This window comes from Phaenicophaeus curvirostris, chromosome 1 (assembly GCF_032191515.1).
Source record: "Phaenicophaeus curvirostris isolate KB17595 chromosome 1, BPBGC_Pcur_1.0, whole genome shotgun sequence".
Lineage (NCBI taxonomy): Eukaryota > Metazoa > Chordata > Aves > Cuculiformes > Cuculidae > Phaenicophaeus > Phaenicophaeus curvirostris.
Window position 1 is genome coordinate 132,633,630 of NC_091392.1, and position 26,584 is coordinate 132,660,213.

Sequence of the window (26,584 nt, forward strand, 5' to 3'; positions counted from 1 at the left end):
CCAGATATAGTAGAGGGTGTCCCTGCCCACAGCAGGGAGGGTGGAAGTGGATGATCTTTAAGGTCCCTTTCATCCAAACCATTCTATGATCTATGATTTATCACCCCATTCACTTTTTCATGCTTATTCCTACAATCATCACTTATTCTGTAAGTGCCATAAGTACCTAAATACAGCAACAGGATCATTATAATAGATGATATCTGTTTTGGTAAACAGATTGTTTGCAGTAGGTTTGGGAACAGGTTTCCTTTAAATTGTTAAGCCTTCTGGCAGCTCAATTCACCATCACCTTCAAACTTCACAAATCAGGTTGGTGTGTGCTGAGGACACAAAAACAAAAGACATTCTTACACTTCAGAATGGAACCCAAATACAGAATACGGATGGATTATATAGTGGATAACACAAGTTGTGATTGTAGAACAAATGGGATCATTTTATTTCAGCTAGCTACAGCACAAATATGCTTCTTGCTGAATGCTCATTGTTGTATTTGCAGATCAACTTCATATGTATCACATGTGCTTACTGTTGTTGTGTTGTGATTTCAAGCTTTTATGAAGTGATATGCCACATATTAATAGTTTTAACAGAAGGTGCTCTAGTTGTTAACATGGTGACACCTTGCACGAACAATATGTTATGTCCATTTTTGATTCTAGAAATATGCAACATTCAGAGCTTTAAAACACAAAAGGTAAGTGCCTAGTTAGTACTTGGATCTGCTCAATATATTATCTTCCACGAATTTCTACCCTGTTGCTCAGTCCTGCTGTAAAAAATTGCTGCCTCAGACTGCAAAAGACTAATTCATCTCCCAGGAATATCCTCGGGTACAAACTCTGAAAGCAGACTGGGAAGTGGCAAGCACAGTTGCTCTTGCTGAATCTTATTCAAAACTTAACTGATTACTAACACTAGTACAGTAATATGTTCAAATGCATCCAAGTTAATTATTGGAGGAATCTCTTTTTTTTTTTCCTGATCACAATCAGGCTCTCAGTGGCATATAGATGAAAACTTCATCACATTCAGCTCTGTAAATATTGTGCTGTCACTGCTGTAAATAAGTTTCACAGTAGCAGGATTCCACCCTATGACTACAGCTGATGTCAATGAAAACTTTCCAAATAAGGTACCAGATATATAATGGTCACAGTAGTCCAAAGAAAGCCAGTGATGTTTAGATCATAATAAAAATAAGGGAACTTTATATTTGTTTACATTCTGGATATCTTAATAAAATAAAATTAAAATAAGTTAGTGTGTTAAAACTTTCCTTCAGTTGCATCACAAAGGGGCCAGACAAGGATAAAAGTACCAAATTCAATGTCCTTACAGTAACTCCTTTCAACTTGCCCTTCTGAGTAGGCAGTGCATGAAAGCATTTGCCCGTGAGTAATGTCTTATTAAACTGGCATGATTTGATGTGACACATTCTTCTCCCAATTTGCATGCCTGGTAATAGATTTCCTAAATATCACCTTCAGGTCCATTGGCAAAAAAGTAACCCGGCTGAAAGAAATGTTTGATCAAATGTTGTTGATGGGACAACCTCAGGGCTGCGTCTGAATGTGAGACAAAGGGTTCAGGCCATTAAAAGCTATATGGTCTGTTGCCATGCTAATGTTGAGTTCTTTCTGTAGTGCGGGCTTGTTGCCTCATAAACACATTTCCATGACTCATTAAATCCTCTGAAATTAAAGCTCTTACAATTCCAGTACAGTGGAGCAATCATTTTTCGGTTTAATTATAAACAGGCTATATAATGAGCTACCTAACTTGTCCCCTTTTCTGAAGGAGGAGAATGGTTAGTGACCTCTCCTTTCTCTAAACAATACTAACATCCACTTTATTTGAAAGATGAAGGAGGGGAAAGTCTTTGACAAAATAAAAGGGGTGAATAAGCAAATGCAGTCTGGGCAAATAATATTTTACATCAAAAGTAAGAATATATATTTTGCGAACCTATTTAGTATTCAGCTTAAGAGAATATAGTAACCATGACAACCCCTTATCACCTGTTTGAGATACTGCAACGTCTTAATGAAATGTGCACCAAATGCCCTGCTGCTATTTCTAAAATACTGACAATATTATCTTTTGGAGAGAGCTACACTGAAACATAAATGTGTAAAAATGCTTGAGATTCATGATTCCCCTGTCTAGTAACTACTTTCTCCTTGCCCTTCTACTTACTTTATATACCTTTTTATATATATTTATGTTTTATTTATCAGAATTGAAAGGTCAATGGCTACAAGGAGTCACTGGAGGGAGTAGGGTGGTGGACACACGTCTCTCCACCCACAGCATGCCTATAATAACCGCCTTCAGTTAAGTGCTCTGAAGGCTTTAGTGGTTTGTGCTGGCCAAAGGGAGACAACATAAAGGGAGAGGTTCCCCCAAAATGGTTGAACATGGGATTTTACAGGAAGGCACCCAAAAATAAGGTAAGCAGAGGTCGCTCCCTTGAAGCAGTTATCCATTTACAAAGGCAGTTGTGCTATTTACTTTATTTGCAGGCTTCTGAATCACATAAAGTCGCAACAATAATAATCTTTCTGGCTGTTGCTTTTTTCGTGTTCTCCCTTCTTTTTTCAGCTTCCAAGCTGCAAGTGGTCAGAGCTTTACAATTCTGAAGTCTAACGTGTGATAATGTCAGGTGAATTTTTCTGTGCGGTATTTCTGTGCCCCACAGCCTTAAAGCTAAGGATACCAGGGCAGCCTGCAGAGTTCTCTGCTGAAGTGCCTTCACCTTTTCCCAAATGACTCTGTGCTTTGTTCATTTGTTGTGGTGTACTTTATTTTCCTATTCTATAAACTACATAGAGAGGCAGGTGGTTATTAGATATCTGAAGATCCTAGTGGTTCCTCTGATAAGGAAACCCCTTTATCTTTGATCCAGGGTTCCTTTAATAAATGACACATAGAAATTTTCTTTAAATCACAGAAATCTTTTATTTTGCATCCTCAGTATGATTCTTCTTTTTCTCTCACTTTGGTGTGAAGTGCAGTATATCTTGTATATATTCATTCCTGAGGATGCATGTAGAAGGAGAGAAGCAAAATCAGCGGTTGCCAAGTGATTCGGTAACGGGCAACACGGCTGCACAATTCAGCTTAATTCTTCTGTACGTGCTGAGACATCTTCATGTCTAATTTTGGTCTGGAGCACCATGTAGTTCTTCACTGTTAATTGCAGGTAGTAGATGAGAAACTGAGAGCACTGAAAGCGCAGGTGGCTGGAGCTGACAGGATTATCAGGACATCATTCCCCATTCCCATTGACATAAAGCACCTTTTTGGAACCCAAGAGGTGTGAAAAAGGCCTTTACAAAATGGGAGTTAGGACCTTTGCATATCATTGCAGTTTCATAGTGTATTACAGCAAAATACAAGCTGAGGAAGATATAGGAACAAGAGGAAAAGAGAGAATGAATGTATATGACAAAGTGTGGCCCTAGGGATCAAAATCTATATGAAATAGTTTAAAAGCATTAACCTTCACTGTTGGGATAATGTGCAATAGCAGCTGTTTCTGGACTTTTTTTTCCTGCTGTTGGTGCAAAATAATGATGTTGGAGAGTGTGTTGCAGGAAGGGATTAGAATAGTTGAGTCTCTCTGTAAATAAATACATTTATTCATTGAAGAGGACACACTGAGCAATATCTGCAAATATCAGCATTGAAGTGACAAATGCAGATCAGTAATAATCTGTGGAAGGAAGACATGCAGAAAGTAAAGCCAAGTGGTGAACATTTTATTTCTGTGCTGGTCTTCTTATTCCACAAGTGTTACTTGAATCAGATTTTCTGAGTTGCTTCATCAGATTTTCTGAATATCTTAATGAAAAAGTTTAACACCACCCAAGAAAATATAGTTTTCATGGACTGGTCTGGGTGTTTGTTTTTTAATTTTAGTATTTTTAATAAGGGTAGCTTATAAAACAAGAATCAAATGACTGGATTATAAAACCGGTTTGTCTGGAATCTGGAGAAGTGTATCATCTTTGCAGTCATTGTCTTTTATTGCCAGTACCATTTAACAAAAAGGGAGGCCTGAAGAGGGGACACATCTGGAACTGTGTGCTAAATAAAGTGGAAATTCTTTTGGAAACTGGTAAACCTGCGCTATATATGTCTGTAATTAAAGGGAACGAGGTACAGCGGCTCATAAAAGTACCATCTGAAAATGGTTTAAAGGTTAAAAATGGGCTGCTTGGTGCAGAAGGAAGGGTGAGACCTGACCAGACCAATCCTCCCAGGGCACTCCTCCCAGTGGGCGTGTTTGTAAGTACACTATTTCAAACCCCTCTGTAGCTGCTGTACACACAAATAATTTTCAGCAATGCTCCTGGTGAGAAAAGACATTAATGCAATAAGGAAGACTCTCTGAAACTGTCTCTTATTTTACTACTGTGACTAATGCTTTGTGGTATCTGCCCACGTCCTTGAATTACTTAATTTAAAATCCTCTGTTAAGAAGGTTCTTTTGATTTTCTTCTAAATTATTTACCTTTTTTTCTCATTTGAAATTAGAAGAATGTAATTTTTTTTTTTTGTGTAAAACTTCCTACATGAATATATTACATAGTCAGTACCAAGGCCCTTGCTAAAGCAGTGAGAAAGGAGAGTAATTTGATATATCTTAGGCAATCTGACCTTCATGGTAACCTCAGTGAACTCCAGAAGCTTATAAGTCAAGTCATGAACCACATATGTTAGCAAATTCTCAGTTGTATAAAGAGGTTTTCCTGGGCAGAGTATAAGGACTTCAGGTTTGGGTTTAAGCTTTTTGTTGTCATTCCCCAGCCCACTCCCTGCAGACCTCGTCTCACCACAGACATTACAATCCATTAGTATCCTGGCTAGGGAAATAGTTTACTTGGTTGTAGGGAAGACAACCTTAAGACTTCTTTCTTTTTAATGGAGGAAGTCCAAATATATATATTTATTTTTACTGGAAGAATTTTAATATATTTCTCTTACATATTCAGACACATGAACGCACATACAACATTCTAGTAATAATTTTAGTAGTCTGTATGTTGTATTGTCTGATTAATACTGTCTTTCCCACTCAAAAACTTGTAGTCACTTCTACAAAGATTAGTCCTTTTGTGTCTTTCCTTCCTGCTTATGGAAGAGCCTGTGACCTGAATAAAATAATGTTTAAAGATGTTTTAGTATTTATAGATCTATAATCTCCTTTGTTATCCTTGGGAAAATAAAGGCAGCTTCATACACAGTTTGAGAATTAAAATGGAGGAGATGAAATACCTTGTCCATGGACAAACAAACAATTTACAGGTTGCAGTTTGTATTGCTGTTATTCAGGATACAGTCCTGGGTACCTTTTCTTCACAGGATTTCCACCTAATCCTGTTGCTGTGTAGCTGACAGACAAGTAACTTCTTCATCTCCTGTCCCAACAGGTTGTCTACTTTGCAGAAGCCCTTTTTCTATGTGGCAGGCAGCTGGCATGGGTATCTGGGGCACAGGAGAGAAGAAGTGAATGAGAATTCCCCAAGGGAATATTCTTGGGAGGGTTCAACTGCAAAAGTATTTGTCTCATGAAATAAGGTTTCATGAGAATGCAGACTGTTGACAAATTTTTCTGCCTCTAAAAATGAAACAAGGTCTTAGGCTGACTTGAACTTTTGGAGAACTTTGGCTCTTTTGATCTGAGCTGAAACATCTGATTTCAAGTCAGTGACACACTGGTTGGTTGTCCCTCCAGTAGCAGTTTTCTTCATGAGATTTGTAGAGATGCCTAAGCTCCTTTTTCAGCTCAGTGTGACCCAAACTCTGTAAGTATCATTCCATGGAAATACAGCAAAACTTTGAAATATCAAAGATTTTCTAAGAACAAGAAATGTGGCAAAGAAAAAATGGTGCACAAATGTTCCAGTTTTTCACGGTAATACCTTGCCTCAGCTGGGGGGTTTGAAAAGGTATTAAAATGCTAGCATTTCTTGTGCCTTGGAAAGTTTTGCAACAGAGGAGATCTCTCTATAATTCTTTCTGGATATGGCATAGTTCCAACAGTGCTTAGCATTTCTCATTTCTGGCAGAGACTTCTGCATGGCATATAATATGGCTAACCTACCATGTACAGGTTGAAGAAAACCTCACTTTTAGAAGAGAATGGCTCAGTTGTGAGGATGTTAAACATTTTTTGGTAAACTTATGGTTTAAGGGCTTTCATTTGGAAGGGAAGGATTTACATGGTTTGATGGTCTCAGCTAACATGGAAATACTGGGAGTTTGAGTTACTACCTGCTTGCTTCAGGTGACAATTTATCAATTTAGGTTTTAATTTTTTAGTGAAAATGTGGTGAGATGACACTGTCAAATCTTTGTGATCATATGTTTGGATATAACTTCTGGAATAGCAGAATGGTATTGGTTTTGGCAGCTACCGCTTCACGTTTGGCTGTTAAAGGCACATATCACACAGCGTTTTCTGTTTGCCTGGATCTTTATTTGCTTAGCTTGAGTCACTGAATGACTGTTTTTTGCAGTTGGTCACTGAATAAGTAGTTGGTAGAAAACGCAGTCAAATAAAGTTTCTCTTTTTTTTCTATGCTGATAGAAGTTACAGAAATATAAGGCAAATCTTGTCCTGTTACTTTGTAACTCTTGTTTTCATAGATGCTTCTGATGACTGGAATATTAAGAAAAAAACTGTTGTAATTTAGCTACTGCCTATTACTTTTAAGAGCAGTGAGGTGTAATTATCACTGAAGTATCAACTAATTGTAAAACCCTAGGAAATTAAATGGAAAAAAACAGTAAACTAATTATGATTTCCATTTAATTCTACATATATATATAGACACACTAGAGAGGAGATGTTTTAGAAACTCTGAACCCTTATAGCACCCTTTCTGTCAGTCTTTTTGACTTACTATTCTTCCATATAATTTTGGAATAGACTATCAGAGTCTTCTTATCACTGATTTGTTACACATGAACGTACACAAACTTGTTCAGCGTAGCAAATAAAGCATCTGCCTTGTAGCAGATGTGGTAAATGAAATCCAGCAAACATGATTCTTTTGTTTAAAATACCTTAATCAGATACTCCAGTCAGTGTTGTCATTAAGGCAAGTGCAGGTGGAAGTATTTTTACCACCTTTCTGTCTGTCTGAGCTGTTGATTATTAGATTGCATAAGTGATGGATGAAGAAGCTGTCCTGAAGACATTTTTCCTTCTCTCTTGCCTGCAGCTGTGGTGCAGCCTCAAGTGAGATCAGAGTAGTTTGAGAGATGTGTAAATAACCAAGACAGGGCAAATGGTCATATAAGGACCACTCCACCAAGAAGATGCTCTGATCTTTATAATCTCTGCCTGTTTTAGTGATATCCTGCCAAAAGGCTGAGTCATCTTGCTCGAAAGCCAATTAATTTACCAAAGATCTGCCTTAGGGACATCTTTGTGCACTGTGGCTTTCAGTGTGTATTTGCAAATTTAAGGATGTCTGACATTTCTGGTCTTATTTTTAAACTTCTGTTGGAAAATGTGTGTGCATTTTAATACCTATGAGTCAGACACTCTGCCAGGGTAATTAGTTTATCTTCATTGCATTCACTGCAGCAATGTTGATAAAAGCAGTTAAGTCCTGCTTTGTGAAATACAGCTCTGCACACTCTTAAATTCACAAATATTAATTATAGATTCTAAAATCATTGTGTGGCACTCATAGCGTGAGAACAGTTTTTCCTATTAACACTATTACAGAGTTTTTAAATTTCTTATGCTGTCTTTTCATAAATTTGTCTTCATCTTGCAACCTCATATTTTGTGCCAGATTTTCTGAAGGTTATTTTTACATTCCAGATTTGCCTTGAGTTATATATTGTAGTGTTATCTGGGGTTATTGAAAAGTATTTTGTATTCTGAACATCCTGCAGGTATTCCTGCAGGTGCTGATTTGAAATTACTAAGGGGGGACTATAAAAATCATTAGAAATTAATTTCAACACCAATAGTTTGGATGTGAATATTACCTTTTCCTCTCAAAGTGTAACTGTTTAGCTGCTTGTTTCATTTAAAAAAACCACGTCTTTATTTTTGTCAGGTGTCTGTGTTAAAGGCAAATCAATTTGTGTTTGACCTCATAACTCAAGATGTTGACTTTTAAGCTAGGTTTGTTTCTTTCTAAGCTGTATGCTAGGTCATATTTTTCCCTACTGCAGCTTGTTCACTCCTACCATATAATCACATCCTGGGGTCTGGTCTCTCTCTATTTGGCACAGCTCCATAAGGAGACAGAGTGGTTCTTCTGTCTTTAGGATATATTGAATTCTCTGGGCCCAGAAGGATTTCCATGGCAGCGGAATTCGGCTAATGAGAGAAGAGAAGGTCCTTTTCTCCACTTCCCATTCTGAACTTCCCCTGCAGCTGGTGCAGACCTAGCTAGGTCTGGCCTACATAAAATTGTGTTAAATGAAAAAAAAATTCAGTGAAGGCATGATTCTACATTAGATTACTTTGTGTCTGGTCCTCCAGCTGAAAACTGTTCCTATGTTTGGTAATTTATTGAAAGGAATTATACTAATTCAGGAAAGATGAGTTAACAAATCCAAATAAGCAAAAATGTGAGGTTTTGAAACAGTGGTAAATATTTGGTATCAAAATTGTTGTCTGTGCTGTGTGCCAACTTAAACCTTCAAGTTTGTCCACTGCATTGATGACCACTGAACTAAGCCTCATCCCACGAAACTCAGCTGGAATTTTGCAGAATGAGTGTTGATGCACAGACAAAGAACACACAACACCAAATTGACTATGTTTTACTATAAATAAGTAATATTTATACATAATGTATAAATTGCAACTGTCCCTACCCATTGCAGGGGAGTTGGAACTAGATGATCTTTAAGGTCTCTTCCAACCCAAATTATTCTATGATCCTATGATATTACATCATAGTAGGTTTTTGCTGCACATTTATAAGAACGCTTGAAGCTTTTTGGCTACTTAAGCCAGCTCAGAACACATGCTAAAATTACCTCTTGATCTTAAGTAGGGAGAAGATAGGTTAATAAGTTAGCACCCAACATCTTGAGTTCTCAAAAGTACCTGCTAACTACTTTTACCAGATCAGGAGCACAACAGAGTAGACCACGCTGAACTTCTTTTGAGTCAACGGTGCTGCTATTGGAAGCCCAGCAAAAGTAATCCCACCTTGCCTCTGGTTTAGCGAATGAGGCAACACGGTCCTTGAGACTTGAGACCAGATAGAGGGCTTATGTGTCTGCCCATTTTGCCTGGGAGGTGCTTGGTGTGTGATAAGGAGTGTGACAGACACCTACAGTGAGCAGCAAGGTTACAGCTATTTTGATACCTATGTGTCTGCTGGAGTCACAGACAAGTCTAAGAGCAGATTATTAACTGAGCATTGATAAGGAGGATCGGACCATTACTACTGATAACCAGAGTTCAAAGAACATAAAGTTGCCAGGGATTTGTTGTACTTGTTGACCATTTTCTTTTAACTTGAATCAACCCCATGAGAGTCCCCTAAAACTCTCGGGCTCGTAATCATGATGTTGGTCTGGCTTTCCTCCCAGTAATGCCTGAACTTAACACCTTGCACCACTCCTCTGGCTGCCCTTCCCTCCATAGGTTCCCACTGAACAGACTGTAAAAGTTTCTTCCTTCAGGGGCAGAATCTTCTTTCTCTTTCCCAGAGAGAGTGTGAATTTCTCATGCATGTGCATGCATTTGGGTTATAGATGTAAAACTGGGTATTCAGAGGAAGATGCAAAAAACCCTTTTCTTGCATCATGGATGATGATTCCTCACATCTAGCTGTACCATTGTATCTTTGAAGGCTGACCGCCTTCAAAACCAATTCTCATGCCTCTCAGAAGACCTTAAGAAGCTAAGCATAGAACCTAGTTTTCTGGATTCACTGCATGTGATAGTACAGGTGCCGTGTGGGTTTACCACAAAGCCTGTTCCTCGAAGGCAGAAAGTGAATTGCAGAATTAGAATGTGGGTTATGATACTTGGTTAATTCAGTTTAAAAAACAGTCTGCATTCCACCCTGATCATGTCTTATTAAAAAATTTATTTTATTACTTTATTTTTTTATAACACTAAACCCCAATATTTTATCCTATAGAACTAATTTTTGATGCCACACACTGCTGAGCTCTCAGAAAAATGCTATTCCCATCCCATCCTGTAAGGAGTGTGTGTTCTGTATGAAAAAGTGTGCATTTCCAGAAAAGTTCTGCTATTGTTTTATCTATTGTTGGAGTTCTTACTGAACCTTTTACTACGTTTCCATATGAAACTCTGAAACTGTCCTCAAACCCCCCTGCTTAAAAGTCCCGGAACCAAAAAGATGGTTTTGGGGTGAATCCTTCATAATCCTGATCAAATTTGTAAGTTTTGCACCTTTTGCTGAATCACTTTTCACCAAGGAAGTTTACCCCTGAGGCTCTAATTATTTTAGAAAAGCAACTTTATGCTTCCTTTGAATGCATCCTGGAGAGAATTCTCCTAGACTTAACCACAGTAAAAGGTCCCAAATTCATTTCAAGTGAGACATGTCCACCGAGCTACGTTTGAGGAACAGGGGACAAGCATTCCTGTTAAGTGCTCTTAATGCACCTGTCTCTGTGATGCAGCTGCTTCAAGCTGTTGTGTAAGTGCACAAGACTAAACCATCACTGGAAGATCACTAAGTTATCTCCATGTTGGCTGGCATACATGGCTGGCCTTACCCTTATGCAATGTGCTATGTTGATCCCTGGAGACAGTTGGTTTCTTTTGCATGTTAAAGTATATAACTGGATCCATCCACCTCAGGATATGGCTGAACACAGTGCAGTAGTGCTTTAAATCAAGTTTTCCCTCCATCCGTGCCTTGCTTTTGAGCCGGACAGTGACAGTATTATGCAAATTCCTCTCGTGCTTGCACTTGCAAGAAAAATAAGTATTGTCTTTACATGGGAATGCAAATTAATAAATTTTTCAGACCTTTTCTTCCTTTCCCTGTGATGTATGGAGTGCTGGATCCTTTTACAAGTTAAAAGGAAATATATTTTAGGAAGCCTTTAATTAAAATCCTGGCAGCACATCATCATAACATTTCTTTTCTGCAGCTCAATTCAATAAGATTTCTTGTACTGATAGGAATTTTTCTGGATAGTGACTACTTTTTGCATTGGTAGATAAAGCCCTTGCAGAAGCAAATGTGTGATATTGGGGCTTTTCTTCAGACATCAGATTCACCCAGTTGTCCCCTGAGATCAAAAGACAGATTTCCATTTAGAGTGGAACAGAGAGAGTAACAGGCTGATATTTAGTTGGAGGCAAAGAATTTGGAGAAGAGTGGGTGGCTTGAATTTGCAGGTTTGTATTTGTCTGTATTTCTTTTTTTTTTTTTTACTCAAGAAAGGTGTAAATCAAACAGCAATGGCACTTTGGATTGCGGAGTTTTTTTTGCCTTTTGTACGTTTATTTTAATGAAAGCCACCAAGGGGCAGCAGATAGAAGTTGATCTCATTCTTAAAATCTAAAGCAAAAATATAGGTTATATAATATAATTATTATTTCTTTAAAGTTGCATTTGGGGTCCAGTGTTTTCTTGCACAAAGAACTAAGCTTCAGGAATGAGAAAATCACCCTCTCTATGAAAGAGAAAGCAGATAACACACCAATGCTAAGGATGATTAAGCCTTTGCCAGAAAGGCAAATAAAGCTTTGCAACAAAGCTTTTCCAAAGCCTATGGATTCACACACATACTTCTGTTCCTCCTGACAGGCACTTGCTCTTGATGTAGATGGTAGACTATATTTTACTATTTACTGCTCATGTAATTTTGTAATTTTCTTTTTAGTCTGACATGAGGAAATGGGTGCTTCTGGAGTGCATGTGGCTCTGACTACTATGGGATGTTGCCAGTTTACTGGGCGGCTGTTAAGTGTTTTGCGTCACTCTGATGTTTCAGTAGTTTCAACTGGACACTTAATTTTCTTGCTGAAGTTCTGGGAGCCTGTTAAGCATTTAGCAGACCCAGAGCAGTTAGATGAGAATGGGAATAATCTCTTCCACCGCAAATTGACTTCCCCCTTTGTAGCCCTAGACACTGTTTCCAGCTGCTTTCAGTCTTTTAAATCCTTGAAAGCTTTCCTAATCCTCGTGTAGGCAGCCTTTCTGTGCTCTACCTCCCTCCCCTTCCTCCTGATTGGCGAGGCTATTTCATGGCCTAATTCAGCCAACTACTGCATCCCTGGGCTGCGGTTTGAAATCGGAGCCAGGCGGACAGTTGCCTCCCCGCTCCCGACTTTTCATAGGCTGGGGAAGGAAGGCTGGGAAACTTGACATTGTCTTTAAGAAGAGTTCCCTCCAGCAAAGGATAAAAAGCGGGGCGGGGAGGGGGGCGGTGGGGTGGAGAAGGAAACTTGCTTACGGTGGGAAACTTGATGGATTTGTGCCCTGCCGACAGCAGCGCGGTGGGAGCAGCCCCTGGCCGCCTGGATGGATGATGGGAATCTCACCATGAGGCAGGTAAGGAGGCGCTGCCCTCCGGGGCCGCCCAGCCCCAGGTAGTACCGGCACCAGCCCCGGCCGCTGGTTTGTTTCCTTCTTCTTCCTTAGCCTTGTTAAAAGTTAAGTGTCCGGCGTGAAAGAAACCCAAAAAACCAAAGCCGATTTGAGTTTGTTTTTTTTTTCTTTTTGCTTATTCCTCCCCGTACGCAGTGATGCTCACGGAGGTCATTGTGTGCTTCGGGCTTGGACGGGGCTTGAAAGCGTTTTGCGAGGGATGTAAATCAGTTCCAGTTTGCCGTGGTTTAAATGCGTTGTGTTAGGCTGTCTCGCAGTCCTGTTTGTGACATGCAAAAGGGAAGAACTTGCTGTGGTATAAGCCTAAATATGCCAGTAATTCAGCCCAGGGATGATTTATTGAACAGCTCTGCATGAGTTCCTTGGCTGACAGATTAGAAATCTTCTGATTGTTTTAAAATGTAGTAGTTCCAGTCTGCCTTACAGCTTCACAAAAGTACTTTAAGATGGGTTTTCTAGGGATATTTTTCTAAGATTATTCAAACGAGATATATTTTTTTGAAGACTTTTGTTCACCTGAGGGAGACAAAAGGGGCTTGTAGTCTCGTTCTCACAGTTAAAAGGCACAGTGGCAAAATGTTTTCAATTCCCACCGTTCATAGTTTTACAACAATGTGCAGTTACAAGAGCTTTGTGGGAGCAAGGGAAACAGGCTGGGCTGTATCTTAAGTCTGAATCGGAGGTCTGTCCTAGTTTAAAGAGACTTGCCAGTCCACTTCCGAAACTTGCACTTTAAATGTTGTTATCTAGGTAGGCAATGGGAAAGTATGAGGAAATCCGAGAAGTTTTCTAGGTTTTTTTTTCTGTGTGGGTGTTACTCATTCGGCTCTCAGCTGGACTTTTATAGTATGTGTCCAGGGAATGCCTGTGCAAGCATTTTGCACCTGTAGTGCAAACAGAGCATTTGTTTTCCCCTTGCTTTCTGAAACCGTGGTGGGATGTCTCAGTTTCCTTATAGTTTTTCTGTAAGTTACCAGAGATGGAGAAAAGTGAAGAGAGAGAGAGAATATAGGTGATGGGAGGAGCAAAAATACCTTTATCCCACTAGCAAAAAAAACCCCAAAACTTTCATAGCTCTTGAGGGAAATTCTCGTCCTTGTGAAGCAGACTAAAGGGCATTTTATCTACTGAATAGCTCAAGTTGGTCAGTTGGATGCATGTAGTCATCAGAAGTCATTATCGCCACAAGAGGGTACTTTGGCACAGGGGGTTGCCAACGAGAACTAAGAGAGCAGCAACAACGTTACAGGATGGTAATAATAAGTAGAATGCTCTGTGAAACGTGCACTTCACTATCCTGAAATATTTCTACCTAAGGCATAAAGCTTCGTGGGTAATGAAGATTCATAAATGGGTGGGTTAAAAGAGCAAGGCAAATAAGCCGGGGAGGGGAGGATGTTAGTACTCGCCCGAACCCTCCCTCCCCCTCCAAAACAGGGAGAGAGGAAGACAGACATTCCAGTCTAAAAAGAGGTGCAGCCACAAGCACAGGCGGGCTTATTCCTGCAGGACCCGGCCCGTCCCCGTAGGTGTTTGCAGCCCATCCCTTCCCCGCCTCCCGGGGGGATGCGAGAGGGGGAGAGGCGGCTGCAGCGCTGCCACAGGCTGTTTAAACACCTGCCTGGGAGTGTGGTTTCTCTCTCCGTGCCAAGTGAACAATTCAGAAGTATTTATCCGGGTTTGGTTGGTTCGTTGCGCATAAATATTTTTAGTTTGGCAGGGAAAGCCAAATCCAGGGAGCTGGCATTCAGGGGGAGTAGAGTCACTGGGTGCTCCCCCTCCTCCCGGCAACATACTTCGTGTTTTAGTGGGAACGGAAGATTGTGATGAGCTATGAGCTAACCTTACAAAATGTTTAGGAAATCCATTACAGCAGACACTTGGGAGCAGGAAAGCCATGTGCAGCTGGAGCCCTTACACCCGCTTCTGGTTTGAAATTGTTACGGGAAAGAATAATATTCAGAAGGTGACTTTTCTGTTGGCCCTTTTACAGCTCTCCTATTCAGAGCAACAGAGAGCTTTTTTTTACTTAGTCTTCTCCATCGCAATCCTCTCTCCCCACCTGTCCTGTTGCTTTCCCTGCCCTTCCCTGCTGCTCTCTTCCCCACCCTTCACCAGCTGACTGTAATGCAGTGAGAGAGGGTGGGCTAACTCCTTCCAGTTATCAAGCTCTGGGAGTAAATGCTCCCACTTTTGAGAGGCTTTTGGTGGAAGTATAGCTTAATTTGGGGTTGCAGAGTTAACCACCAAGCAGGCAGTGTGCTGCAGGCATTGGAATGAAACCATGTGTTCTGCTGACTGATCTGGCCCAAAGGCAGCCCACAGGTGTTGAAAAATAGCACGCAGCAAAACAAACACGCTAACTTCCCCAATAGAAGTGTAGGAATTGCTATAGAAATGTAATATGAAGCCCATTGAGTTGATAAGATTCAACCTACTTTAGCACTACCCCAAGCCAATAGTCTTTAGCAGATAACAGGGGTAAATGTGTTGAGATTTGCAAATGAGACTGTATAAAGAAGCAATAACCTCGGCAATCTGTCTGACAGAATGACCTCATATGCATGCTCCAGTAACCAAGATGAGAAAATTTCTATCCTATCGCTATTCGTGAGACATCTGGGAAAGTAAGCTGGTCGCTGCATACCCATAAAAATGTAAGCATCCACAGGAAATATACCTACTAGCGTGTGTGCTAACGTGCTATAAGACTGGTGTTAGGAAGCACAAGTGCTGGGGTTTTTTTATCTAACACTGTTGCAAGACAAAAAAAAAACAGCTAAGCTGACAAGAAAAAAATCCCTTGCAGTTAATACATTTTCTGCTGTGCAGAGTACTCGGTTCCATTTACTACTTAAAAAAAGAAATTCCTAAGTAAGGGAACTTGCAAGTGATGAAAACTCCTGACAAGATGCTCAGCCTTCACCTGGCAGAGTTGCTATTTCACGTGGCTGGTCACAGTTGCGTGGCTGAATTCCCTGAGTTTGCTGCAGAACTGGAGAGGGCACTGTGGGCTCTGTTTTAAAGTTCCCCAAGTGTATCTCACAGAAAATCAAATATTTGATGAATTTTAATACTTCATTTTCACTCACTTTTGCCCACAACATATCCCTGAAATGCAGGTCATAGGAGTGTCATTGACAACAAATGCAACTCCTTGTTTTGGCCTCTTCCTATTGAAGCCTCATTGACCACGATCAAAACAGACTTGAGCCCCTCATCTCATAAAGAGGTTCAACAAAACAACTGTTAACTGACAGGCCACCTAAATGAAAAAACTGTGTTTCTAAGGCACATTAAGCTGTTACAATTACTTATCATGACTGCTATCAAACAGCTTTTAGTGTGCATATAATTCACCTAGTGAATAAGTGCTGCATATGATTTTCAGTGCAAAACACATGCAAAATTCAAAATTGTCCCCTTTCCTTCCAGCTGTTTAAGTTCTCAGCATGTGTTTCTTATTTCCTATTTTCTTTTGCATACCTTTTAAAATTCTTAATGTGTTCCTTCAGTAGGAAAGATATATTCTTATCCTGGAGTGCTGTAATTCTTAGTCTTGCTTTAAAAAGAAATTATCTTAAAAAGTTCATCCTGGGTTTTGTTGTTTGGTTGGTCTGTGAGGGAAGAATGAGCATCTCAGAGAATGCAAGGCTTTTTTTGTGTACCACATGGAATAAAGAAAACAAGTGTACAGAGTCCGCAGGCTGGGAGTGTATCAGTTAATGAGCGGCTGAACATTGTTTGGTAGAAAGCCTGGCAAGGGTTTTTGTGCGTGTGCATATGTGTGTTGTCTGTTCTCTTTGATCACTTGTGTGGTAAATAGACATGCAGGGTAGCTATAGCAACATGTGCTGTAGGTTGGTGGGAACAGAGGGGATGGGATCCCCGGACAAAGGGTAGTTTGTTATAGTGGTTGGTTCTGATTAGAAAAAGGTGGCATCAATCAGGACGTTTAAAAACATCAGTTTTGCAAAACATAAATGGATGTTATCAGTTTCAAAGTGATGTTTGTTTCTGTAGCTTTGAAAAAGCAGATTATATGGAAGATTCGCAAGGAAGGGGGAGGGATAATAAAAAGCAGAAGCAAAACCCTGTAACACTTTTGAAAGTAAAAATGTTGATGCTGTTTGTACTCTTCCTGTTGTTGCTGTACTGTCTGTGCTTTGGAAAAAAGCATTTGTAGGAACTAAAGTACCACAGATGATGCTACACATAGTGTTGGTTTTAATATATGGTTGTAGGGATGCAGTGATAATAACCTGATGTTGTGCAGTACATCTGATCCATTACCTTTTTCCAGTTTCTAAACGTCTTGTGTACAGTTTGTGATCAAAAGATACTATATACCTATGTCAACAGCCTACCTGTAGAGGTCAGACTTGAAGTTCTCAAAATTTTCACAACATAGAAATTCAAGATAAAGCTAAAGCTATAAAAATACAAACCCAGCCATAGCCACTTTCCTCATTAACTTTATGTGGAATACTCTTAAGATAATGTGGGTTTGTCAGAGTCGGGTTATTAAGTAACGCTGCATTCTGCATTGATGGCGGCCTGAAACACATTAAAATTCAGCCTTGTCTCGCATCTTGAACACAGCCCAACCTAAAGCTTTTATTAGCGACTGAATTATTTAGATGTGTATCTCCCTGTCTCTGATCCCCACCAGGCCTCCTACCTTTGATGAGATCTATCTCCGGCTCTGTCTCTCCCTCCTGCCTGGCACTCTGCTGCGCTGGCTGCTGGCTTCCCACCGCTGCCCAGTCCCGTGGCTTCCCTGCTAGTGAGGGACAGGGAGGCAGGGAAGCCGCATGGAGGGCTGAAACGGCTTCTGAGCTCTGCAAAAAGTTGCCAGACCTCAGAGTCCCTCCACAAAGTAACGCCAGAGGTAAGGGGTCTGCTGGAGGCTGGGGTCAAGGAAAAGGATCTGCTAGGAATGAGGAGCCTTGTGGTGGTAAATGCTATGGGGATAATATGCTTCAGCATTGGGAGAAAGAACTTGATTTGGATAAACAATTTGATTTGGCTGAGGGTGAAGTCTGAGCTGAGAGAAAAGAGCAGACCTGTAGTCACATACAACCATGTGAATAGCCTGTTGAATGTGCACTGGAGTTTGAGCTGAATTTAATTCAGACTTCTTAGGGTACTTCATTCTTTAGCCTGTTCTTCAGTTTGAAGTCTTTTATTGCAGTTGTGCAGCTTAGAGCTTGTAATGCTTTAGCAAGCTGTAAGGAATTACTGTATGTCCCCGAGATCCCTGGCTTGCAGTGCAGAATCCACCCTGTCTGAAATCTGGAAAAGGCACTAAAGGGTAGGAAGCTGATTTTGATCTCTTTTCTAAACAATAAAAATAGCTCTTAATTCTTTAAAATTCTTCCTTATTTGCTGTCATGTCATGGTTGTTTGTCATTATTATTCATGTCTTCCCAGGAGGATATGGGAGGATAAAAATAGCTGGCAAATAGGCTATGTTTGTTTGGCCCTGAAGTATGATAAAACTTTTCTGGTTGTATAAGTTTTGAGATGGCAGGGTGCAATTTTAAGACAGTAAAACAAATGAAAGAAAGTTCAGGCTTTTACTGCTGCCTTAGTGTGATAGTAAATGAGGAGGGCCATGGGGCTGATAAGATTTTTCACTGTAATATATTGACTGTGATGAAAATATTTATGGAGGGGTATTTCATGGCCCCAGAAAGGAGCTGGTGATGTGCTATAAGAGTTGCCCCACATTTTTGGGCAGGAGGCTAACATATTTCTCATGCTTCTGGTGGCACTAATCATATTGGCAGCTTCCTATCACTCTGCACCCTGTCCACCTCGGGCTGCTGGTGCACCTTGTGGGCCTGTGTCATCACCTGCTGCCTCCATTCAGCATGCCTGCATTCCAAGCAGGTGCCTGTGACCAATAGTATTACTTGGCTCTTTGGGTCTGCAAGTATTTAATTACATAACAGCTGCAGCAGGTGTTCAGACGGACTCCTCACCAGAGTGGTAGGTTCGACTCACTTGTGATACCCACAAGCTGAGATCTTGTTCATATGAGACCCTCAGACAATCTCCATTTCTGGTCTTTTATGAGAAGATGTATTCTGAGCACTAGCGGAGACTAGTGCTTTCTTCCAAAAAAATATTGAGAAGTCAGTATTTTATGGCCAAATGGTTATCAAAGAATTCTTTTTTTTTTTTCAGTAGTTGTCCAATGTGGAAACATGATCTCTTTTCTGTTTTGTTTCTTTCAGTTTGTGTAATATGGGTTGTTTTGTTTTGTTTTTAATTCCTGAAAGGTTATTTGAGACTTAAAAATAGAAGAAGGAAAAAAAACCAACCCCCCCCGCCCCCCCCCCAATTGCATATTAATACACATATGTATTTAGAATTGAAGTTGCCAAATCCAGCCACTCCATCCTAAGAACAGCCAACATCCCCATGACCAAGCAAGCTTCAAAAGTCTTGGAAGGGGGGTTTTATCATCAGAACGTATTGGGTTTCCCACCATATGATTATGTCCTTACTGCAAAACCTATGTATTCTACAGGAAGATGTAAACTATATTCACAACTTCTGCTTTGTGAACTACCAAGGTCTGTCTCTGTCGCCCTCCTCAGCTTTTTTCCTCCTTCCTGACCAGCTCCAGCTCCATGGGAAGTTGGGGCCTCAAGCTCTCAGTCTGATCTCTGGTCCCACTGCAGCTCTGGAGACAGGGATACAGACAGATAATCACTCTAGCTTCTCATGTTTCTGTTCTTGTGGGAGTTGCTGGAGGCTGTAGGTGGAAACCTACACAATTCTCTAGTCTCACTGAAATATATTTGTGCTGTAAATCTGACATGCAGAGGAACAAGAATACAGAAAGGGTACAGAAGGGGAAGGCTGCCCTGAGAAAGAAAATGATTGTCCTTTTCAGAGCACCGTGTGCGGACAGAGCACAGGGACACGTGACAGCCAAGCACAGAGGGGATTTGCCTATGTGAAGTGGATAGAAGTGTGATAGGAATGGTTGGACTCAATGATCCAGTGGGTCTTTTCCAACTTGATGATTCTGTGATTCTGTGATATGTCTGGGTTCTGCCTTGTGTTGACTGGCATCAAAATTAGTGTGCACTTTCCTCACTGACAGGTGTTAGCTATGCAGACCTTGATTTTGATAGGTGATATGAAACTTAGGGAGGTTAGATTTTGACCGTATACAAAGTTACAATATTTCACCAGCCCTAATAATACCTCTTGAAACAAGTCATAAAGAGTTAATGATTTCATTTTTAACTCTGTAATCTCAGAGGTATAGTTTAAGCTGAGATTTCAGTCTAGGAGTTACGCAGTTCAAAAGTGCACTATATTGTTTTGGTCTAATTAACACAACATGGTGATAAGATGTTAAAGCAGAGTGACAACGCTATGCATACATAACAGGGGACACTAATGCCCGAAGACACAGTCTACATTGTAGAAATATGAAAAAAAAAAAAAGGCTTATTATGTTAGATAGGTCAATGTGATTTGACCTAGTTTTGCTTTGCTGCTTGGAAATTATGTCAGTATTCGTTATGTCATCTCCTTGGATGAGCAATTTAACATCCTTTTTGCATTGCAGTGTTGTCCTAATATTTTATATATATTTACTTAGTCTCTAAAAGGATCCTTCAGGCTAATTCTAGAGATTGGGAAAAAAATGATACAACCCAAAACCTCCTGAAGTTTATTTCCCTTTTATATATATCCTCTGTACAACAAAAAGTAGTGAATGTACACAGCAAAGTTACTTTTCAGAATTTGTAGATGTATCTCGTCATATTCATGAACTTTAATGAGCTTTGTAAAGAAGGAGTATGCTAACTCATGTAGCCATGTAAGCCTTTCCCATGCAGATTTTTCATAGATAGAAAATGGTATATTTAACTTTATCTGGATGCTTATGTAATATAAAGTAGATTAAAGGAATTGCATTGTACACTTTCCTTTTGAAATGTGAGATGTCATGTGAAGTCATCAATATTTCTCTTGAAAAAACTGAGATTGTTTTTGTTAAATGTTCAACATATCACATGGATTTTCCTTCATATATGTTTTTGCACTCTTTGTTTTGTTTGGGTTTTTTCCTTTTCTCTCCTACCATCTGGACTTGTAAGGCAAGACTTTGCTTGCCAGGACTCAAATTGTGGTACATCAGGGAACAACTAGAGGATTAAATGCTACTGTTCCTTGCTCTAAAGGAAAAATTATCTGTTGTTGTTACAGCCAATTACATTATTTTGGTAAGCATTAGCAAAGGAAAGCTCTGTCTCTTTCTTAGCTGTACCTGTCTGCCCACAGCTATGCTCATTACTGCCATGTAACCCATGTATGGTATTGCAAGGTGGCAGCTTTCGCTTCTTAGACTTGCTTGATCCAAAATGGGCATTGCTGAAGCCTGATTTTACTTCTGCTGAAGTCATTGTGATTGGGAAGGTGAATTCCCCCTTCAAAATACTGTGTTGTAGTAATTATTCCAGAAGTATGTCTGTGAATTAACTTGCAACCTTGTGACAAATGCGGAACAGATTAGATCAGAGTGTGAGAACAAAATAAGGCTTTTTTTCCTTATTTATTTTTACAATTTTTATTTTCATTCATATTTTCTTGAGTACTACGAAATTTGTTCTTGACTTTCAGCATAAGCTTGTTCCTTGCAGTGCTGAAATATTATAACGAGGCACGAGCTCTACAGGTTCCTCACCATTTCTTCAAAAGGTCCCGCTTACTTAGATTTTTTCAGCTCAAGTAAAGTTTAAAATTGTAATAGCTGTCTGAAGTATTTGAGTATACTTCAGATGCAAATTCTTTTACATCCCTTGTTAGCCAGCTTAATTGGAACAAAAGCCTGGTAAGAATGATCCATCAGAGGTGCCTCTTCTGTGCTATAACTTTTGCTCTTCATCCCTAATTAAGCCTTGTTACTGAAGGTTAAAAAATCTTCCTATAATATAACTCTCCTTGAATGTCTTGACTGCTAAAGAAAATGTCATGGGAGAAGTCTGCTACTGCCTGCCATGCTCCTCCTCCCTTTAAAGAGAACTAAAGTGTAAATTGTTTATGAAAGATTAGCAATGATTGGAAATAAATATCGCATATCCCCAGAGTAGTAAAAGCCCAGGTAATGAGTGCCTTGTGAGAGTGTGTCTTTGTACACTGATCATGCAGTACTACGGTGGTTTGTAAGCAGATAAAACATACCTGCCTCCCCCTCAAATTTACAGTCTCAAGGAAATGAAAGACTCAACAAAACTCAGCGCTGCTGTATCTTAGGTGGCAAGGCTGGGAAAAACAAATCCTAATTTTTGAAAGAAAATGCCTGATGTTTTTAACTTGTGAAATTCTATGTAAAGAGAGATGTTGAGGGAGAAGGTGATTGTGGACTGACAACACTTCAAACAGCTCGCAAAACTGCACAGATGGGTATTTACAGAAAGCTCAGATTTTACTCTGGAGATTGTCTAGTCCAATTGTCGCTTCAACACAGGGGACTACAGCAGCTTCTTCAAACAGTCTTGATCATTTCCAGCACGTGAGAGTCCACTGCTTATCTGGGCAGCCTCTTCCAATCTCTAGCTGCTCTCACGGGGAAGAATTTTTTTCTTGTATCCAAACAGAATTTCCCCTGAATCAGCTCATGACCACTGCCTCTTGTCCTGTCAGTGACCATCCTTGTGAAGAGAGTAGCACTGTTTCCTCGGCGAGTAACTTTTTAGATATTCAGGAAGTGTGATTAGGTCCTCCTTGAGCTTTCTCCAGACTGAGCAAACCTTGTTTCTCCAACCTTTCTTCATAAGTCAAGTTCTCCAACCCCCCCCAATCATCCTGATGGTCTGCTGAACCTTTCCCAGCTTCTCCAACTGAGGGTCACAGTATTCCAGGTGTAGCCTGATAAGTGCCAAGAGGACTGAAATAGTCATATTCCTCAGTTTACTGGGAGTGCTTTTGCTGGTGCAGCCCAGGAGAGTGCTGGCCACCCTCTCTGCAAAGGCACACCGTTGCCTCCCATTCAGCTTTCTGCCAGCTACCACCCTCAGGTCCCTTTCAGCAGAGCTGCTCCTCAACCCATCAGCCCCCAGCTTGTGCTGTTGCTTGGGATTACTTCTTTCCAGGTGTAGGATGTCATATTTGTCTTTGTTAAAGCTTATGCTAAGGCTGTGTAACTTTCTCAGAAGTTATTTTACAGGCTCCAAGAGAAGCTTCTTGGCTGGGTTAACACCCTCTACCCCCTCCAAGCCTTTAGCTTGATCTTGTTGCACGATTTCCCACAAAAGACTTGAGTTGTTTCTCAAGCATCATCTGTCTTTCTAGAAATCCTGGGGCATTAGATCATGGATCTTGTCTAATTTGCCTATTTCCATGATTTTTTTTTTATTTTCTGTGAATTCATACTTGTAAATATTGTAGAGGAATTAGCTTTAGGAAGATAGATTATGTCTTTGTGGTCCAGAAAATCTGGATGCTATTACCAGAAAAAACAGCTTTGTGGAGAAATGCACTTTATTTCCCTGTTTGTCTTGAGCTGATGAGGTAGGTATGTCCCAAGAGAGACTAATAATGGTGATGTTTTGTTTTGTTTCTTAAGGTTCCCTTGAGTTTCAGGCTAATTCCTCTACATTATCCTATTCCAGTGATTTTTTTTTTTGTTTTTACCTCTTGGGATCAGACCTCGCTGCCCCAACCCTGTCCCTGCTCTGAGATTTCTGTTACTGCAGCCTCAATTCCCTGTCCGCAGTTTATTGGCTTCTGTCTTTAACTTCCTCCTCCGTTCCCAGATATCAGGACAGTACTAGAGCTCACAGGAGCTGTAGGGTAAAACCAGACAGAAAAGAGGGATCTTGAAGAAAGAAGGGAATCACAGGATGGTTTGTGTTGGAAGGGACCTTAAAGTTCATCCAGTTCCAACTGCCCCGCCATGGGCAGGGACACCTCCCGCTGGATCAGGCTGCCCAAGGCTCCATCCAACCTGGCCTTTAGCATTTCCAGGGATGGGGCAGCCACAACTTCCCTGGACAACCTGTGTCAGTGCCTCATCAACCTCATCATGAAGAATTTCTTCCTAATGTCTAATCTAAATCTTCCCCCTTTCAATTTAAGGCCATTAAATGCCATCCCAATCCTCCTTGTTTTAAATGTGCCTTTAACTTCATCAGGGAGATAAAAAAAAATCCTAAGCTTGAACATATTTTTTATTTTTTCCAAATATCTTTTGGATGATGTTTGTGGTATTGGTTGGTACTGCACCAGGGGATGACTAAACAGGTTTGACTTTTTGCAGTACTTGAGAAGTAAATCAAGGGAAAGAGAAAGAAAGGGGCAGCTCTGGCTGTTTGTTTGCTATTCTTATGTAACAACAGGAAAGCAGCTCTCAATTTCCCTTGACAGCAGTATATTTTAAAATACGAAGGTGCATTCCTGAGACTAGGCTAGGTTACTCAGAAAATAAAGTACAGAAGAGAGGGACAGAGAGAGGCCCAGAGGGAAAACAACTATGTGGGAGAGGAGACCAGGAGGAGCCTGCGGAGAAGGAAAAGATTACTAGACTCTCTTCTTAAAATTGCATTAGGAAGGCAGAGGAAGGAGCCTTTATACAGAAATTGTGAAAGAGGCTTGCTTGAAAGAGTTGTGGATGAAAATAGGACTTTTGGTGCTACAAAATCCAAAGCTTCATCCGGTAGCATAGACGCAAGAAAGAAGACTAGTTCATAAACTTCAAAATCCTGGAGGCAAAGAGAAGAAAGTTAACAGACACAAAGGTAAGGAGGGTAAAGAAGAGTGCTGAAGGCATGCAAAGGGATTTAAACACTCACAATGGCTATTGTAGCTTCCCATTCTTTCTCCATTAAACTGTCTGACCTACCTCATCATGAAAGGACTGTTCCTGATGGTACCTGTCCTTTACAGGCTCTTTTGTTTGCAGTGCAAAGGCATAAACGGATCAAGGGAATTTTTGTTTTATAAATTCTCTGGACAGCTATTTTCCTAGCAAACGTTTTGTTCAAATAGGTATTAAAAAAGATGCTGCAATGTTCTGGGATGTTGGGGTTTTGATGTCTCTAAAAGCAGCTAAAATATAAGTTTTCTGATCAAACTCCAAGATTTTTGGCTTTTCCAGTCATTCTTCTCATTATGTAGTGTGTAAATAGACATGTTCTTCCATGTGTTGAAACCTTGCATATGAGGGCTTGAGGTATGAAATAATCAGTTAAAAAGTCAACTGTTCCAGTAACTTTATACATCTTAAGTTCTAAAATTTGTAAGCCAGGCTTACAGAGCAGCATCGATGTAAAAAAACTCTGTGAACATTTTTTTTATCATAAGGTACTGTTGAAAAGTACCAATTATAAGGCCCTTACTTACTGATGAACTTGTAGCTTTTCTGCTATGTGAACAAAGGCTTGTTCAGAAGCGACTGTGTGGCTTTAAGTAGAAAGGAGAATGAACCTTTATTGTCGTATTTTTGCAAGCGCATGAAAATTCTTGCTCCCCCAAACTAAAGTTTTCCCCCCCCAATTTCATGACTGTAGTTATATAGGAAAAGCTAGTTTTTATCATGAAGCCATTTGATGTTTTGTTGCAATAAAGTAAAAAGTACTGTGAAAGGTGTGATACCAATTAGAAGCTTACATAGTATGGACAGATATTGTACAATGCTGTACTTCGGGCCAGGCACACGTCCAGCTATTAAAGTTGAAAGGTGAGTGGTTCAATTAATTTTCCCACCTTTGGACTGTTTCAGTTGAAAACACTATGCAGAGTCTTATCCATCAGATTTAAAGAATACATGTTAATATACTTTGCTATGCAGATATACAGTAAGTGGTATTAGGATGGCATATGTGCTGTGGCAAATCAAGCAAGCTTGGGGATTTAGTCATATTTACAATAGACATCTGTTTACTTACTCTTCTCTTTCTTATGTAGGGTGAAAAGGTTACACATGCCTTCAGGTGATAATGGACAAATTATTTAATTAATAGGGATGCTTTGCTCCAAATCAGAAGGTCAAGAATCTTAGTGTAGTTTGTGGGAGAGAGTGATACTCAGAGTGATTAACACCCAGAGGAAATTTCTCAGAGTTTATTTTGGCTGGTCCATAGTTGATACCTCCCTTGGCTAATGGAATGCCCGGCTCCACGTCAATCACAATTTGCAGGGCTTAGCTCTGAATAGCGGTTATTGGTCACATATGTTGGCCTGTCAACTCTTGTTTCAGAAACAGGATGCAAAATGGCACGCGGGTAAACTGCAGCAATTGGGGCTTTTTGTTTCTATGGTGTTGTTATTGTTGAAAGACCCAGATTTTTTTTTTAAAAAAGGAAATACACGAAGGCTTTTGGTGTAAGTTTACTTATGAATCTTTTCATGCTGCACTACTCCATTTTGCAGGCAGGAGGCGTTTGAGAAAGAGTGAAAGGTTGGGAGAATGGGAACAATTTCCCATGGCAATTGCCACTTGTACCCTAGGCTGATAGCTGTGTGCTGTATGAGGAGGTTCTAATGATATTAAAGATATATGTATGTGGATGAAAATTTGTGACCTAATATCATACCTTTTGTTGATGATGTTGATAGGCACTGTTGGCTAGGCTTGTTTCCATAGAGTTGGAGGAGAGGGTGCATATTGTGTCAGTAGAGTGTTAGCCGATGTGTCAGATGGCAGCTGTGCCTTTCTGGTGTACTGCTGCTAAGAGAGTTGCAAGTACAGCAAATCCTTTGTTGGCTGCTCGACACCAGCTAGCTGAAACAGACTGATAATCAGGAAGGGGAATTGTACAATGACATGCTGGAGCTCCTTCAGAAAATTTTGTCACATCTTCGTCTTATCTGGAAAACTGGGGTTATAATAATGATTTTGAAGGTTATTTTGAAGTTTACTTACTGTTTTACTTACAAAGAGCAGTAAGAACTGGTGATACTACTGAGTGGTGCAGTTGCCACACTGGAAGGATGGGATATCATCCAGAGGGACTTGG

The 26,584-nt window shown here is 40.2% G+C and overlaps 1 protein-coding gene across 3 annotated transcripts in view; it reads left to right on the forward strand.

The window, feature by feature from the left end:
• MID1 (midline 1) overlaps positions 1–26,584 on the forward strand; it is a 180,976-nt gene that overhangs the window by 22,308 nt on the left and 132,084 nt on the right. The window contains exon 1 of one of the 3 annotated variants that reach the window (XM_069875162.1): positions 12,427–12,539. The exons of 1 other annotated variant lie outside the window; for it this stretch is intronic. The gene's annotated coding sequence lies outside the window, so the exon portion shown is untranslated. Of the gene's footprint in view, positions 1–12,426; positions 12,540–17,465; positions 17,488–26,584 lie in introns of those variants that run through there. One more of the 3 variants, XM_069875180.1, reaches the window with a different exon arrangement.